The sequence below is a fragment of the Crocodylus porosus genome, unplaced genomic scaffold (assembly GCF_001723895.1).
Source record: "Crocodylus porosus isolate Cpor-Errol unplaced genomic scaffold, CroPor_comp1, whole genome shotgun sequence".
Classification (NCBI taxonomy): domain Eukaryota; kingdom Metazoa; phylum Chordata; order Crocodylia; family Crocodylidae; genus Crocodylus; species Crocodylus porosus.
In genome coordinates this window covers 37401372-37417049 of record NW_017728948.1, presented here as the reverse complement: position 1 = coordinate 37417049, position 15678 = coordinate 37401372, and positions in this window count along the sequence as shown.

The following is a 15678-nucleotide window of genomic DNA, read 5'->3' as shown; positions in this document are numbered from 1 at the left end:
AGGCTGCTACCAGGTTACCCCTGAGCCTGTGCTTTTCTGATCATGCACGTGGCTCTCCACTAGACCCTCTCAAGCTTCTCTACATCCTTCTTGAATTGATGAGCCCAGAATTGGATGCAGTACTCCAATTGCAGCCTCACCAAGGTTGAGTACAGCAGGAGGATGACATCCTGAGATTTGCTTCAGATGCATCCATGGATATAAGCCAGAGTTTTGTTCACTTTACCAGCTGCGACATAGCATTGGTGGCTCATGTTCATCTTGTGGTCATCTATGACCCCCAAGTTCCTTTTGGCCTGGTGTTAGCGAGCCTAGCACTGCTGAGCCTATAAGCGTACAATCCTATGACTAAAAGCATTTGAAGGGAGACCTTGTGTAGTAAGTACTGGGCCCAAGGGACGGCCATACAGCTCCTGCTTTACCGTGGCTCTCTGCATATCCCATACTTTTCCCCCTGTCTGCCACACTTTGATGAAAGTATTTAATTTGGAACAGGGAGGCTGCCTAGGGGTCCCAGAGCAAGCACTCCTCTCCTAACAGGTGATGTTCCATCACCTTAATAGCTAATGCCATGACCTCTGACATCCGCCCTAGCCAGCTCCATGCCTCACAAGTGTTGCCATTCAATCACTTTCCTTTTGATGGGACCTTGGTCTTCAACCCTTTTCTCTTGCTGGGACTTTTAGCCCAAGTCCCCTATATTGGACCCAGCTTCTAGGCTCCAGCCTCAACCCTGCTTCCAAGCACCTAGCCTGCTTTGGCCCTGTTCTCCACCCTGTTCTGGGCACTAGGCTCTCTGGCTTAGGTTTCAACTTTTTCACAGCTGCTACCTGATAGCACCTCAAGATCAGCCTCTGGTAGGGCTCAAACAGCTATGTACGCTCTGGGTACTTTAGGACCTTCTGCACTCCAATAATCCCAACTCAAACTGTTGGTTTGGACTATAACAATACCCAAGACCACTGGCTGTAACACAAACTAACCCTTCACAGGGTTCAAACATAACTCCAGCTGCTGGCTGTACCACCAGGCTTCCCTTTACCCTGTGCTGTATTCCTTGCAAGTCAGCAGGAATCTACCTGCATTACTCCCAGGGTAGTCCAGATATCAGCCAATAGCTTCTTTGCCACACTTCTACATCCCTTTCCTTAGCAGCCTCCAGACCAAACTACTGCCTGTATTTAGACCTGGGCTCACAAATTCCCTAAGCCCTGTTCCCTTCCAGTCAGGTGACTTTCCCAAACTGGCTGCAGGTGTGCCCTTTACCTTGCTGGGCCACTTACAGCTGAGGCAGCAGCATCTCTTTGCAGCCTTCCCTCTTACAGCTGGCCCTGTTTAGTTGTCTGGGCTGTAGATGCTGCAGTTTCTTCACTTAAAGTAACAGGAGCTCTAAGATCCATCTTGCACTTTGTCAAAGGATATTTGGAAGTCCAGATATACAATATTAACTGGGTCACCCTGATCCATCTGCTTATTGACACCATCAGAAACTAAGAGTCTATAAATTTAATATGAAAGATATATATAATCATGTATTTGTAATTCCCATATTTTTGCTTTTGTTGCTTCTCTGTAGGGGTCAGGAAAGATTTTTTTCTCCTCCTGAATACTACCAGCGTTTAGGAAATAACCATCTTCCTCTGAGGAACTGTGACTTTCATCAGAGGTAACTCTTTAGATTTTGCCTGGAGAGTTGGTATTTATAAACAATCAGAGATTTCTGGCTACAAATGTATAGTGCCAAAGAAAAGTAGGACCGGAAGGAACCTTTGGAAATCATCTAATTTAGCCTTTTGCCTAAGGCTAGATGATCCCTGTGAAAACCATCCTAGACAACTGTTTGTTAAACCTGCTTTTAAAAACTTACAAAGATAGTGATTTCTCAACTTCCCTGAATAGACTATTTTAATGCTTAACCAAAATCACTTATTTTGACTTGCAAGCAATGCTTCTATTATTTATTACATTTACACACATAATAGGTAGAATGGAATCGGACACTTAAGGTGGAATTCTGTTTCCCTCTGTGCCTCTGAACAGCAGATTCCCATAGCCAAAAAATATCACTTGTGCTCAGGTAATGATTCTGTTTCTTTAGCCATGTGGTCACACATGCAGTCAGCTGTGCATGGTCTGGGAAGATATGCAGCTACATTCCTATCATCAATATGTATCAATGTGTAAGACACAAAAATGTAGTAAGCCAGAAACTTATGACTAGCAGGTCCGAGGTGGAGAAGGACCTTCTGATACTTTAGTCCTAGTATCTGAGTGGTTACAGCCCTAGCCAACAGTAGTCTTCTCCTCATGCAGCAAAGTCTTCTCCTCATGTAGCAAAGTCTGTCTACAAGGCTAGGGACAGAAATTACACATAAATTGATTTAAGTGACCAGAAACTGGTTTAAGCCTGTAACAGAATAGACATTCAATGCACACAAACCAGTTTCAAAATGGCCCAAACTGATTTGAGATAAACCTGGGTGAATATAGTATCAGACTTAACCGATTTGGCTCAATCCAGTTTATACAGTGTCTGCCTCAGACCCATTCCTGGTTTAACTTAAACCAGGGTCTCCCCCAGAATCCCAGTATGCTCTCTGATCTTCAGCCAGAGCAGGGACAGGCAGGAACAGAAGTCTAGCCAGAGAAGGGCTTAATTCCCCTCTCCCTGTCCCACCAGCAGGGACCTAAGCTGGGTCTGCTGGGGACTCCCCCATCACTGCTGCAGCAGTGTGCTGCCATGGCCCCTGAGGTACAGGGGGAAGGGAGGGGGGTTACTCCACCCTCCACCCCTGGGGACCACAGCTAGGTCTACCCACTCTGACCACTGAAACCTCTGAGCATCCCCTCCTGTCCCCTCCACTAGATGCCAGAGGGAGGGGGAATTAGCCTTGTCCCTGCCCCCATCAAGGGGCCGTAAGCCAGCTTCTGGCCATGCCAGGTGGGGCTGGTTGGGGAGCAAGCCCCAAGCCTAGCAACCGCCACTGCCCGCCCCCCTGCCCTGTGCAGCACCCAGGGCTGTAGCTGCACAAGCAGCTGTGGGCTGACCAGAGTGGGGTCTGTTCTGCCCCTTTTGCTTCCAGATGCCAATGCTATGGCTCTACCACACCACATGGCTCTAGGTGGGAGGGGTGGAAATCTTATGCTTAGCATGTGGAGCTTTGGCTCCAGATTCTGGATGCCTTGGAAGGTACAAGGAGCCCAGGTAGAAGGTTTCAGTCTGCAGGCTGCAGCCAGAGCTCCACATGCAGGGCAGAAGCTGCTGGGCTGAAGCTCCTACTCACCCCCTACCACCTCCAGGAGCACCAGAAATGGGAGGGGAGTAACTGCTGCAGGTGAGGGGAAGCTGACTTGGCCCAGCAGGTCTGTTTTTCTCTCCTTGCCTCCAGCGGTGGCTCATGCTGCACTGCACAACAATTTTTGGAGCAAGTTTTGAATGACTGACCCTAGCCTAACTGTCTGATTACCTAACACAGTGATTGAACCATGCCACAAAACAGGCTAATTCTGATGCTTCTCTTCAGGTTGGCCCCCTGGGCAACTGAGAGAGGGAGTTATATGGAGCAAGAAGTGCTGCATGGAAACAAGCAAGCCTTGATTATATTATGGAGCTTTGTTTCTTATAGGGCAGATCTCCCCCATTGTACTGTTCTCCCTCCAATTAAGCCAAAGACTATGAAATGGAATAGGCAAAACCTCACATTAAAAAGAAGTGAAGTGTAGTCTGGGTTTTACACCCATAAAGTAAGATAGTAAGCACTGCAGCTTTATAAACACTGACCTTCACAGAGGCCTTGATTGCTTGTTACCTACAGACCTTCTTGGTCAATTTACCAAAGGCTGTATGTGCCTTCAAGATATGGGAAATAACTATTGACTCAATCTGTCAGTACATAGGCCAAGTAATGAGAAAGTTGAAAATGTTGTCCTGCAGGTCACCAGATAGTGTCCTGAAACTCCATGGAAGTTATCAGTTGTGGTTCAGGAAAGTGCAGAATTAAGAACTCAGGAATACACCCCAGGAGGTGAATACCTTTAGTAACATTAGTACTAAGCATTCAATAATTTAAACTTCATTCAAGAAGCTGTTCCTTGAGGGGTTATCATAGACCATTAAGTATTTTTACTGAAAGGTCAAGTTGTAATGATTATCTACAATGACCCTTAAGTCATTTTCTGGGTCACTGCTTTCCAAATGTGTCCAGCCCTACAGAAATGACTTATATACTTGGTTATAGTATGCATGTGAGTGTATTAAAATAGGTTTTATAATATTGTTGCCATTTAACCTAGTCTTTGAGATCACTGTAACAGTAACTTATCATCTGTGTTATTTTCTACCCCATCAGTCTTTGTGCAAAAAGCAAATGTTACCAGCAAATAATTATATCCTGGTAACTGATGGAAAAAAAAAATTAGTGTTGGCTCAAGAAGTGATCCCTAAGGGACCCTATTAGATACAGTCATGCTCATTGAAAGCAAATCTGAACTTTGCCCAATAGATTAAGCTGCTTATTAAGCTCCCTGCAGCCTACTAAAGGGGTAAGAAAATAATGTTTAACAGGAATAGCAGCTAATAATATTTTTAAGAGGTAGTAGTAGGTCACTCCCTAAATTAGCATATCTCTTATTATACTTTATGGTCCTTGGAATCAGAGTTCTGAACATGCTTATACTGCTTCAAAATAATGAGAAATCTCACTGACATATATGCTCTTAATCAGGGATAAAGATTCCCTTAGCCCCTTGGTATGCAAGTTGTCTTTAAGGCCTTTATCACATGCAATTTACACTGCTTTCTACATAGACCTTGAAGCCATCTGGAAGTCTTAGAATAAACATTGAAAGTATTTGCAATATAAAGCTATGTAGGAGTAGGATCTATGCACTGGAAAATAAACAATTACTGATAACAAGAGGATGGGTGGGAAAATAAAGATAAATTCATACTGACAAAGCAAGGATGCTAAAGAGGAGAAAGTAGGAAGACAGCTGCAGCTAATGTATCTGAAGTTTCCTCCCCAGTACTCTTATTACCTTAATTTAAAATGAGTTTACTGCTAATAAAGTTTATAAGCAAAACAAGTTTCAGACAACAGACAAGGGGTTGATTCTCTGGGGACAAAGGATGATGACTACACAGGATCCAGCCCTCTATTCAGGCAAAGAATTAGATTAGTTATAGAATGTGAACTCTTTCTGCTGTAGAGAGTGGTAAACAAACATCCCTCTCAGCTTCACCTAGTCACCTTTGTTATATGCATAGGGAGCAGAGTAATTATATCTGCAGTGTAAGAGAAATAATGGCATGCTCAGCTGTTTGGCTTTATTTTTTAAATATGCAGTTTGCTAGGAAAAAAATAAATATGCTTCACGGAAGTCACAGGAAAGGTTGATGTTGACATTAAATTAACGTTTTCAAGTGAATACAATTTTGGCCAAAAGTTAAATGTAGAAAGTGTGTGAACCTTTAAAGAGATAAAAATATTCAGCTTTGTATACCCAAAATCTGACTTTCTGAATTGCATTAATATTTTTAATAATTGCAATAATTTTGTGGCTTGCTACTAATATGTTTTGCATGAGGGCATCATATTTGACCTTTCCCAAATGTCAGCAATAATATTTAATATTAATATGCTTCACAGCCACTTTAAACACTCATATAATGTTTAATATTAAAAGATAATAATCTTGGTATTTGTACTCAAAATGTCACTGCATATTGCATGAACAGTGATCATGCTGACTTGACTCTCATCTGAAGATGTGCATCCAAATCCTGATGCTATCTGATGGACTGAGAAATTAATATGGAAGAAAAGGGAACTTGTTTCCTTTCCTCACTTTTCCTCCTACCTTTTTTCTTTTCTTTGGCCTGTAGAATTACTTCTCAGTTAACTTATTTATAACAATTAAAATGTCAATACTGTAAACTGTTTCACTTGATAATCAAAATGTGCAAAAAATAAGAATACTTCTGCTGTAAAGGTTTGCAAAAATACTGGGTGACTTCTCATACTGATAGCATAAACTTGATCTGTGAAGAGAACTTGGAAGAGTACCATCCTTTTTTTATCATCCCTGATTCATGTTCCACATTGACTAAACTCCTTTAGCTCTCACTACATTTCCAAAAATGGCTACAAAAAAATCCAACTTACACCAGCATTATCACATAGTCTACAGAATACCTGCACTATAGCCTATGTCTAATCAGGTATTAGTAGCTACAGTGAGTGGCAAAAGCTAAAAGCAGAAGGCAAATGTTTGAATTAACAACAGAGCAAAGGGTCAATGAGCTCCCCTTTCCAATTAGTTTGCCAAAGAGAGGGAGACAGCACCTGGAAGAGGAGTCTTCTGCAATGCCTCACCTGAGTTTGCCCATCATACTGCAGGCTGATCAAATTTCATTCATTATTTCCTTCATTCATTAGCAGCTTAACTATTTAGAGGAGGTATTCTATTTGTCTTCATCCTTTCCCAATTGAAAAAGGACCATTTTGATGATTTTCTCCTTGGTTTCTGACTCTTTCCTCTGTTTTTACAAATTAGTTATATTTTTATTTATCTATTTGTTATTTATTTATTGCTAGATATTTATTCCGCTATCTTGTGAGGTTGTGCTACCTGCTGCAGAAAGGGATCTAGAGTATAACAAATTATGTTTACTATCTTAAGTAGCAATGCTTTCAATATTACTAAATTAATATGGCAAGAAATAGTGTGGTAGACAGGTGAAAATTTACTGCATTTAAAACAAAAGCAAGCAAACAAACAAAACCCCCAAGTTGAAATTAATTTATGGGAGGATGGGAAAAGAGAGTATAGAAAACTTAAGAGGATACCTATGATGGCCCATCTATGAAGGAAGAAAATAAAACAAAGGATTTCTCCCATCTCTGTACCTTCCACTTTCTTTTTTAGAAGCAAAACTCATATTCTGTCCTCTCCCTCAAGATGCAAAAGCAGCAATTTCCCCATACAATCCATTTCTTCCTTTCTGTCAAGGGAGGTAACTATGATAATAGAAGTGATTAAGAATGGCACCAACTCTTCTTTTATACAGCATAACCCCCTACAAATATAGAGTTAGGTGGAATATAGAATAATATAGCTCCATTATTATTGTGTCATAGTTTCCCATACTCATTAATTGATTGTACTCTCTCAATTCTTCAGTGAAGCAAAAGAATAGTAAGCAAAATAGAGAAATAACATACGAGACAGATGGAAAATCTACCTAAAATTTATGTGTTTAAGCATTTCTTAAATACAGTTAAATAAAACAAATGTCAGGACAAATATTTCTTTCTTTAAGAAGTATCCTTGTAAATACACAAGATAAGAAAATGGCAAACAATAAATAAATAAAAATCTTGCAAATGTCTTCCAAATGGCTAAACTGAAAATTTTACCTAAAGTCAAATGAACAGCAGAGAAATGATGATGAATTAACCCTCATCTGTTCTCATGAAACCGTAACCATTGTTGGTCTCAACTTGTTATCCTACCTGCATGAACGAAATGGTACCACTGACAACAGTAAATGTACCAAAACCTAAATATTATTTAACTAGATCTATGAACAAAATTTACACTTTTTTTAGAGTTTCAAAATGTAAATGAACTATTTACTTAATTTGTTAGTTGCAGTTCACACTGTTTTCAAACTAACAATTACTTCCAAAAACATTTTCTAACTGTTTTAACTAAACATTGTATTCCACACAAAACATCAGTGAAGTAATCTGTCCATGTACAAAAAACACAATGTCCACTCATGCTTGCAGAAGGTTCTACTTGGGTGTATAGTGGCAATTTGTAATTTAGAACAGTCGTACCAAACTTGACGGATTTAGACAGATTATTTGTATCCATCATTCTTACTTTTATTTGTCCGTTGATCAACTGTTCAAACTCCTGCAAAAAAAAGTGCCATCTTCTTAAATGTGATCTTTGCTTCCAGTTTGTGTTGTAGTCTAGCCAAGTGATGTGGCTGGCAGTGGCAGCCACATTCATCATATTGAAAAGTAGTGTCATTGGCCACCTGTTAATTTTCTGTCTGCAGGTAGTCATGCTGACTAAGTGGTCAAGGGTATCCACCCCAACCTTGTTTTTACTGTTGTCATGGATGGTGTCTGGGTTGCTTTGCTCTCCGCCCACTGATAGGTCATGGTGCACGCCTGACAGCAAGAGCACAACTTTGGTCTTCTTTGGAACATAGGAAACTAGGGTGAATTCCCCATCAAAAACAAAGGCAGAGTGAATGATGGCCATCCATTAGTTACCCTGAATACCTCAAGTGAACATGAATGAGGTGTGAGTGAATGCTGACCTTTCAGATGCATCCAGCCAAAGTGGCCAAACAGGTCTAGGCCTGTTATTTATACAGAAAATGCATTGGGGTAACGTGTTACCCCAGGCATGACTGTATTTTTCCATATGGAGTAATGACTTACCCCTATCCCATGTTAACACAGTGTTACCCCAAAGCATTAACACGAGTTTGGGATAAGTTGTTACCCCATGTGGAAAAATACATTCAAGCCTGGGGTAACATGTTACCCTGGGCAGTTTTTCATCCACAGAGAGCAAACCGTTCATGTAAGCTGGTTGTTCTTTGGGGATATTGTGCAGTACAGTGCCAGTGACAATGTAGTAAAAAGATTTTTTTTTTAGGTTTAATTAACATTAAGATACTGCACAAAATATGTGTCTAGGGTAGGAAATTACCTCATGTGAAGATTAAGACAACAACAAATACAACCTTAAACTATCATTAAAAAATTAGCAGCTCTGAAAATTGATAAAGGTCCCAGAAGTGAACAACACCCTACAGTGTTAATGGAAATGGGAACAAAAATTGGAAAAGCCAGCAGAACACCACTATTTAGGAAAAGGTCTAGGGACACAGCAGGAAATTAAAGACCAAATAGTATAATTTCAATTTGTAGAGAAAGTATTCAAAACTATTTTAAACCATCAGGTAAGAAAATGCATAGAAAAGCACAGCTTGATTAAGAGATACTGGCATGGATTTGAAAAAGGAAGGTTATGCCTTACTAATTTGTTAGTTCTCATTGAGAATATTATTGTCAGGTAGACAAAGAGAACACAGTGTAGACATCCTACTTAGAAGTTCAGGAAGCCTTTAATATCAGACATTTATGTGTTAGGTCTAGAGTCACTAGAGAAGAGAAAATTTGTCTCATTCAGTTAAAAGAAAGTGGGTAAAGGACAGAGAACAAGTAGCTATAAAATGGGAGCATTGTCAGGCAGAAAAGAAGCAGGTAATGAGGTTCCACTGAAATCGGTTCTGGTCTAGAGTATGGAAATGAATATATCTCAGGTTCAGAACAAGATGAAGCAGAAGGATATTAATGTGTGAAAAGGGGCTCAAATAAAATGAAGGGCAGGTTTTTATAAATTCTCCAAAAATATTTTTATTTTTTTAAATAACCCTTTTCCCCTAAAAAACTAATTCTCCCTACCTTGGAAAACTGCCAATTCTTGAGAAAAATTATGGTTTGATAACACAGTAAAGAAAAGACTGTGGGTGTTTATACATCTGCTGTGGGTGTGGAGGGAGAGCACTTTGGCTTTGAGAGCTGCTCTAATTACAGCACCCAGACCATCACATGTATGTGTGCCCCCACACTGAAAAATGTCGGTGGTGCAGTTTTAACTAAAGCTCATTCAACAAGATTGAGTTAAAGCACTCCTATTCCCATTTTTCAGCTTAGGGACACTGATACACATAGCACTGGAGTCTGCTGGAGCATGGTAATTACCACAATACAGCAGACTCAATTGATTGAGTCTGATCTTATGTGCTGTAATTACAGCATGTGAGAGCAGCCTTGCTGCACATGTATAGGCACCCACAGGGATTCCAAAAACCTTGTCTACAATAGGTTGTTGAAGCATTAGTGAAAATGTTTGTATGTGTTGTTTTAGGGTTGTATGATATAGGTTTTAAGTCTTACTGAAGACGAGAAAAACAAAAGAATCTCTTTTCTGAAAATGCGTGCTTCTTTGTACTATGTTTAGAGCTAGATATATAATGGGATTTCTGTTGGGTGCAAAATAATGAAGTTTTGAGAAATAATATAGATGCCCTGATTTGGCATTTAGAGTAAAAAAATAAATGCTCAACATTGTTGCAGGACAGAAATTAAAAATAGAAAAAAAATCTTCTTTTGGAAAATAGAATTTTTCAGTTGTTTGCCCAGAAAGCTCTGCCTGTGCTAGTTATCAGACAAGAGGAAAGGACTAGGGTCACAGTCATGATTCAGGCTTTTGAGGCTAAGTGTTTAATGGAAAGAAAGATCAGGAATTACAGTCATTGACTCATGGACAGGCAATATTGAGAAAGAGTTTTGTTGCTTCCCTGTAAGATCCTCAAACAACTGATCAAATTTCTGCTTCTTCTGTTTTATGGCCTCATGATAATCAAGAAAAGGATAGCCAATCAGACCACAGGAATATAGAGATGACTTCTGATATAGATGAGGAAGGCCATGTCTAAACTGCAACAGCAGCATACTGTCAGCATATACCTAAGGATGCTACAACCACAGTTGGTTGATACTCGTCAAACCAAGTTTGTCTATAAAGATGCTAAAAGGATCTTGCTGCTGCTACTATTCATGGCATTATTTGAGGGTTGAAGCAATGGATGGGTTGGGGAGAAGGTTGTACCTGTGCTTATGACCTTCGTGGGGTAGGCTGCTATTGTGATGCAGGCATGGTAAGATTGATCTTAATCTATGTGTGAGGATGGGTACCACAGGTTTTTGTCAATATATTTATTTTTTGAAGTAATCTAACTTTTCTCTTTAAATGTGAGATGTTTTATCTTTTTTTTTTTTCTGGACTATGGAGTGGTGCTATTAGAAGTCCTTTCAGAATTGTGCCCATAATTTAAATAAGCTAATGTTGCAGGACACTCAGGTGTGCCTGCTCCTTAGGCCATAAATTGCCTAGAGAGAGGGCCCTAGGAGCCAGGCAGAACCATCCCACAGGTGAAGTTTACCATGGCAGCAGGCTAATGAGGGAATTAGCTAGCACCTGCACCTGGTCAGCTGACCAGAAGAAGGCAGGGCCCTGGGCATATATAAGCCTCAGGGTTGGGGCTGGGTCTCTGGCAGCAGCCTGAGGGAAAGGAGTTTATGCAGAAAAGCTCCACAGAGATAGTTGGCTGTCTGTTTGGCTGCTGGTAAGACTAATAGGCTCCAGGAGCTCCTAAAGTACCTCGGGATAGTAGGCACACATTGCTGAGGGGGAAACTGGCCCTCTTAAAGGTGTAGAGTGTGGCCTTCAGTGTCATTGGTATTATTACTTGTATTATGTTATAGGCAAGGGGCTCATATTTATGTTGTTGTTTTACAGTTATGGACTGAGCTGAGGCTATTAGGAAGGAGGAAGCCTCATTGGGGCACACTACAGTGTAGAGGGCCCTGTGCCAGTGAGGGCATGCAGACAGAGGCCAGTGATGGTAGGAAGCTGAGCTAGACTAAAGCCTCAGAAAGACAGCATTTTGAATACCACCTATGGGGCATGGTAAAAGAGTGGTTTTGGATCCATGCATCTAGCCCATAAGGCTCAGGGTGTCTTGAGAGATACAGACTTTGAGTAAGTTCCAGCAAGGGATCCATGCACAGCAGGAACTAGTGGGGTTCAGAAGAACTGTGACCACACAGACTCGTAGGCAGCCTCCCAACCTACTATTTCAACCAACAAGACATGGCATGTGAGATTAGGAGGTGCTCACAGAGTGAAGCTGCCACGGTTATGGATCCCTTGGGGCATCACAGTCGTGCCTGGGGACCCTGTACCATGACAGCTAATTAATGTTGACAAGCAACACCTCAGACACTTTCCTCATCTCTGATATAAGGACATGTAGTTTAAATACAGGATATTTCACAAAATGGCTACAGTTATATATAGTATGTAAAGTTTAGTAATTAGCTGGGGACATAGCTGATTATAAATCTTATATAAAATTACAGTGAACTGCCATGTATATTGTGGCCTATTATATAACTTCCACTGTTTTTATAAGATGCTGAATAGTCACAATAAATATATTTTATAACTAAACACCTAAATTGAGTTGTCAGTTCATCATTTGCAGCAGAACTTATTGTTTCATATATTACAAAGCAAAACAAATTATTGCTTATCTTAATTTCTTGAAAAACAGTGACACTTCTAAGCTACAGATGCTTACTGAAAAGTAACTATGGATTGGGTTTACTCACCAACAATTATTGCAGAATGTTTGTAGGAAATGCTTATTGAGGCCTATACTAAACTCATTTTCTTTATCATGGGGATCAGGTTGCCAAGTAGATGCTTACGTTTTATTACATGTTTAACTGGAATACATAAAATAATAGAAAATGAAGTTTGAAAGGGACCTCAGGATGTTTGAATAAAGGGTTGGACTAGAAGACAAGTACCTTCCCTAATTATATAATCCCAGTCAAGGCTTTGTCTACCCAGGTTTTAAAAGCCTCCATGAATGGAGATTCAACAAAAGGAGCATGGCCTCTAATTGGTCTTTCCAACACTTGCACCAGGATGCAGGTTTGGAAGGAACCTCAGGATGTCAACTAGTACAACCCTCTGGCTAGGGAAGGATTATCTCTATCCAACTCATTCTATACACATCCATAGTGCATGACAAACAGAACCAAGGAGGTGATACTCCCTTCTATTGGGCACTGGTCAGACCGCAGTTGGAATACTGCATCCAGTTTTGGGTGCCACACTTTAAGAGGGATGTTGATAACCTGAAGAGAGTGCAGAGAAGGGCCACTCATATGATTAAGGGCTTGCAGGCCAAGCCCTATGAGGAGAAACTAGGGCACCTGGAGCTCTTTAGTTTCCACAAAAGAAGGTTGAGAGGCGACCTTGTGACTGCCTATAAATTCATCATGGGGGTGCAGAATGGAATTGGTGAGGCTGTACTCACCAAGGCGCCCCTGGGGGTTACAAGAAATAATGGCGGTAAGCTAGCAGAGAGCAGATTTAGACTGGACATTGGGTAGAACTTCTTCACAGTTAGAGTGGCCAAAATCTGGAATGGGCTCCCAAGGGAGGTGGTGCTCTCCCCTACCCTGGGGGTCTTCCAGAGGAGGTTAGATAGGCATCTGGCCGGGGTCATCTGAACCCAGCTTTCCTGTCTATGCAGGGGGTCAGACTCAATGATCTATTGAGGTCCCTTCTCACCCTAATATTTATGGATCTATAATCTAAATTATTAGTGAAATTATCATCAACCCTGACACAAGGCATAATACCTAACCTCCATAGATAAAGCAGAAGGACCATGACAGCCTATATCCTGCTTTTGTTAAAGGTTGTTAATATATGCTTGAGCTCCTAGGTAGAAGGCCATACCCCTTGTTAAAGAGAGAGGCACAAATCCTCACTGTCCATACCAAATTGGCCATGAGGTAAAATGCCTTCCTCACTCCAGATATGGTGATCAGTCTGACCTTGAACAGAGGGGCAAGACCCTCTAACCGGGAAAGTCTGGGTTAAAGTCCCATCAAGTGTATAGGCACACTTAACTCATGGTTCCCAGTCTTGGCGGCAGACCAAATATAATGCCTCTGAGGGAGGCTTAAAAAATAAAATAAAACAAAAAGCCTGTCACACAGCAGAAAACTTAGCTACAGTTTCAAGCCACTGTGTCCTCCTCTCTACAGCAAAAGAGAACGGGTGTCTTTCCTCTCCTTTATGGAAACTTTTAAGTATTTAAAGGCTGATACCATGCCTAGCTTCTTTAATCACTTTTCATATGATTTGTATTTCAAGTCCTTTATTAGTTTTGTCACCTGCTTTTGGATTATCTCTAATACTCCATATGCTTTTAAAAATGTGGAGCCCAAACTGTGCATAATACTCTAGATGGAGCTTAACCAATTCCGGGTAGAGAGGTACTATCAACTCTTGTGTCTTGCATCTAACGCCTACCGAAAAACACTGGGTCTTTTGTGCAACTATATTGCACTGAATACATGCATTGAAACTATGACCTACCAAGACTCCCAGGTTCTTGGGAGTCACCCAAGCATCTGCCATCCAGCCAAGGATCATGTATTTTGTTCTGGTATTTTTATTTATTCTTCTTGAGGTGTTGCACCTTGCATTTGTCAGCATTGAACTTCAGCCTGTTAGTTCCAGCCCAGCTTTCCAATCTTTTAAGATTCTTATTAATTGTCCTTCTGTCCTCCAGCATGTTCATAGCCCTTCCCAGGTTCATGCCATCTGTAATATTGCTCAATTATCTCTTGATTCCAGCATCCAAATCATTGGTGATGTATAGGGGGTGCACACAGGTGTACATTTACCACCCGAGTGTGGTGGTGCACCCCCTCCCCTGCAGACAGTCGCCACTCGCTGTCATCCTCCTCCCTTCCTACTAACACTGCCAGCAGTCTGCGGGTGGTCTATGATCATCGCTGGCTGCCGCCAATGCGGCCAGCAGCATCTGCTAGTGGTCACCAACCACTGGTCAGCACTCACTCCCTGCCCCCCCTCCCACCACTGATGGCACTGCAGCTGCCTGTGGCAACTCCCCACTTGCCTCTGCCATGCTCCTACTGCCAAAGGCACCACTGCTGCCTGCAGGAGAATCCTAGGGCATGTATTGTTCATGCTTCAAAATATTAATAAACACATTGAACAGCACTGGGCTGAGGCCAGACCCCCATAGATGCCACTAGAAAACTTCTGACATTAATTCATTAATAATAAACCTTCGCTTGCAGCTATTGAACCAGTGGTCTATTCACCTTATAACGGGGATTTTTGAGCCCACAGATCTTCAATTTGTTGGCAAGGAGGTCATGTGGGACCTTGTCCAAAGCCTTGCTGAATTCCAGATACACCATATCCACAGCATTCCCTTCACCCACACAAATAGTTACTTGGTTGAAGTAGGAGATCAAGTTTGCTTGATATGCTTTGTTCTTAGTATATCCCTGCTAGGTGATTGTTATCAGCATTTCCTTGTCCAGATGTTTGCAAATGGACTTCCTTATGATATGCTTCAGATATCTGGTATTTTTCCAGATAGTGAGGTGAGGCTAACAGTTTATAGTTCCCCAGGTCCCTCCTTTTACGTTTTTTAAAGAGGGGTGCTATGTTGGTCTTTTGCAATGCTCTGATACCTCATTTGTCTTTCGCGACTTCATAAATATTATTGTTCAGGGCTCCCAGATCACATCTGCTAGTTCTTTCAGTACCCTGGTATGAAGTTTCTCTGGCCCTGCCAACTTGAATTCATTCAGGCTCATCAACAACTGTCTCTGTCTGTCTGTCTGTCTGTTATCTAATCTCTCAGTTTGTCCTTTCCCCCGTAACAGCAAAATAATCTTTATTAGGTGTCTGGTTGCAGCTTTATTTTTTTGTGAAGACTGAGGCTAAGTAGCTATTGAGGACATTTGTCTTCTTTACAGCTCCTGTTAAGCATTTACACTACCTATTAAACAGCAGATCCACAGATTCCTTGCTCATTTAATTTCTGGACAGCATGCCTATAGAACCTCTTCTTTTTTGTCTTTAACTTTTTTTGCCAAGTGCAGCTTACTCTTTACCTTCACCTTCCTGATTTTTGTCCCTGTAGTTTCTTGCCTGGCTTCTTAGTCCCAGCATTAT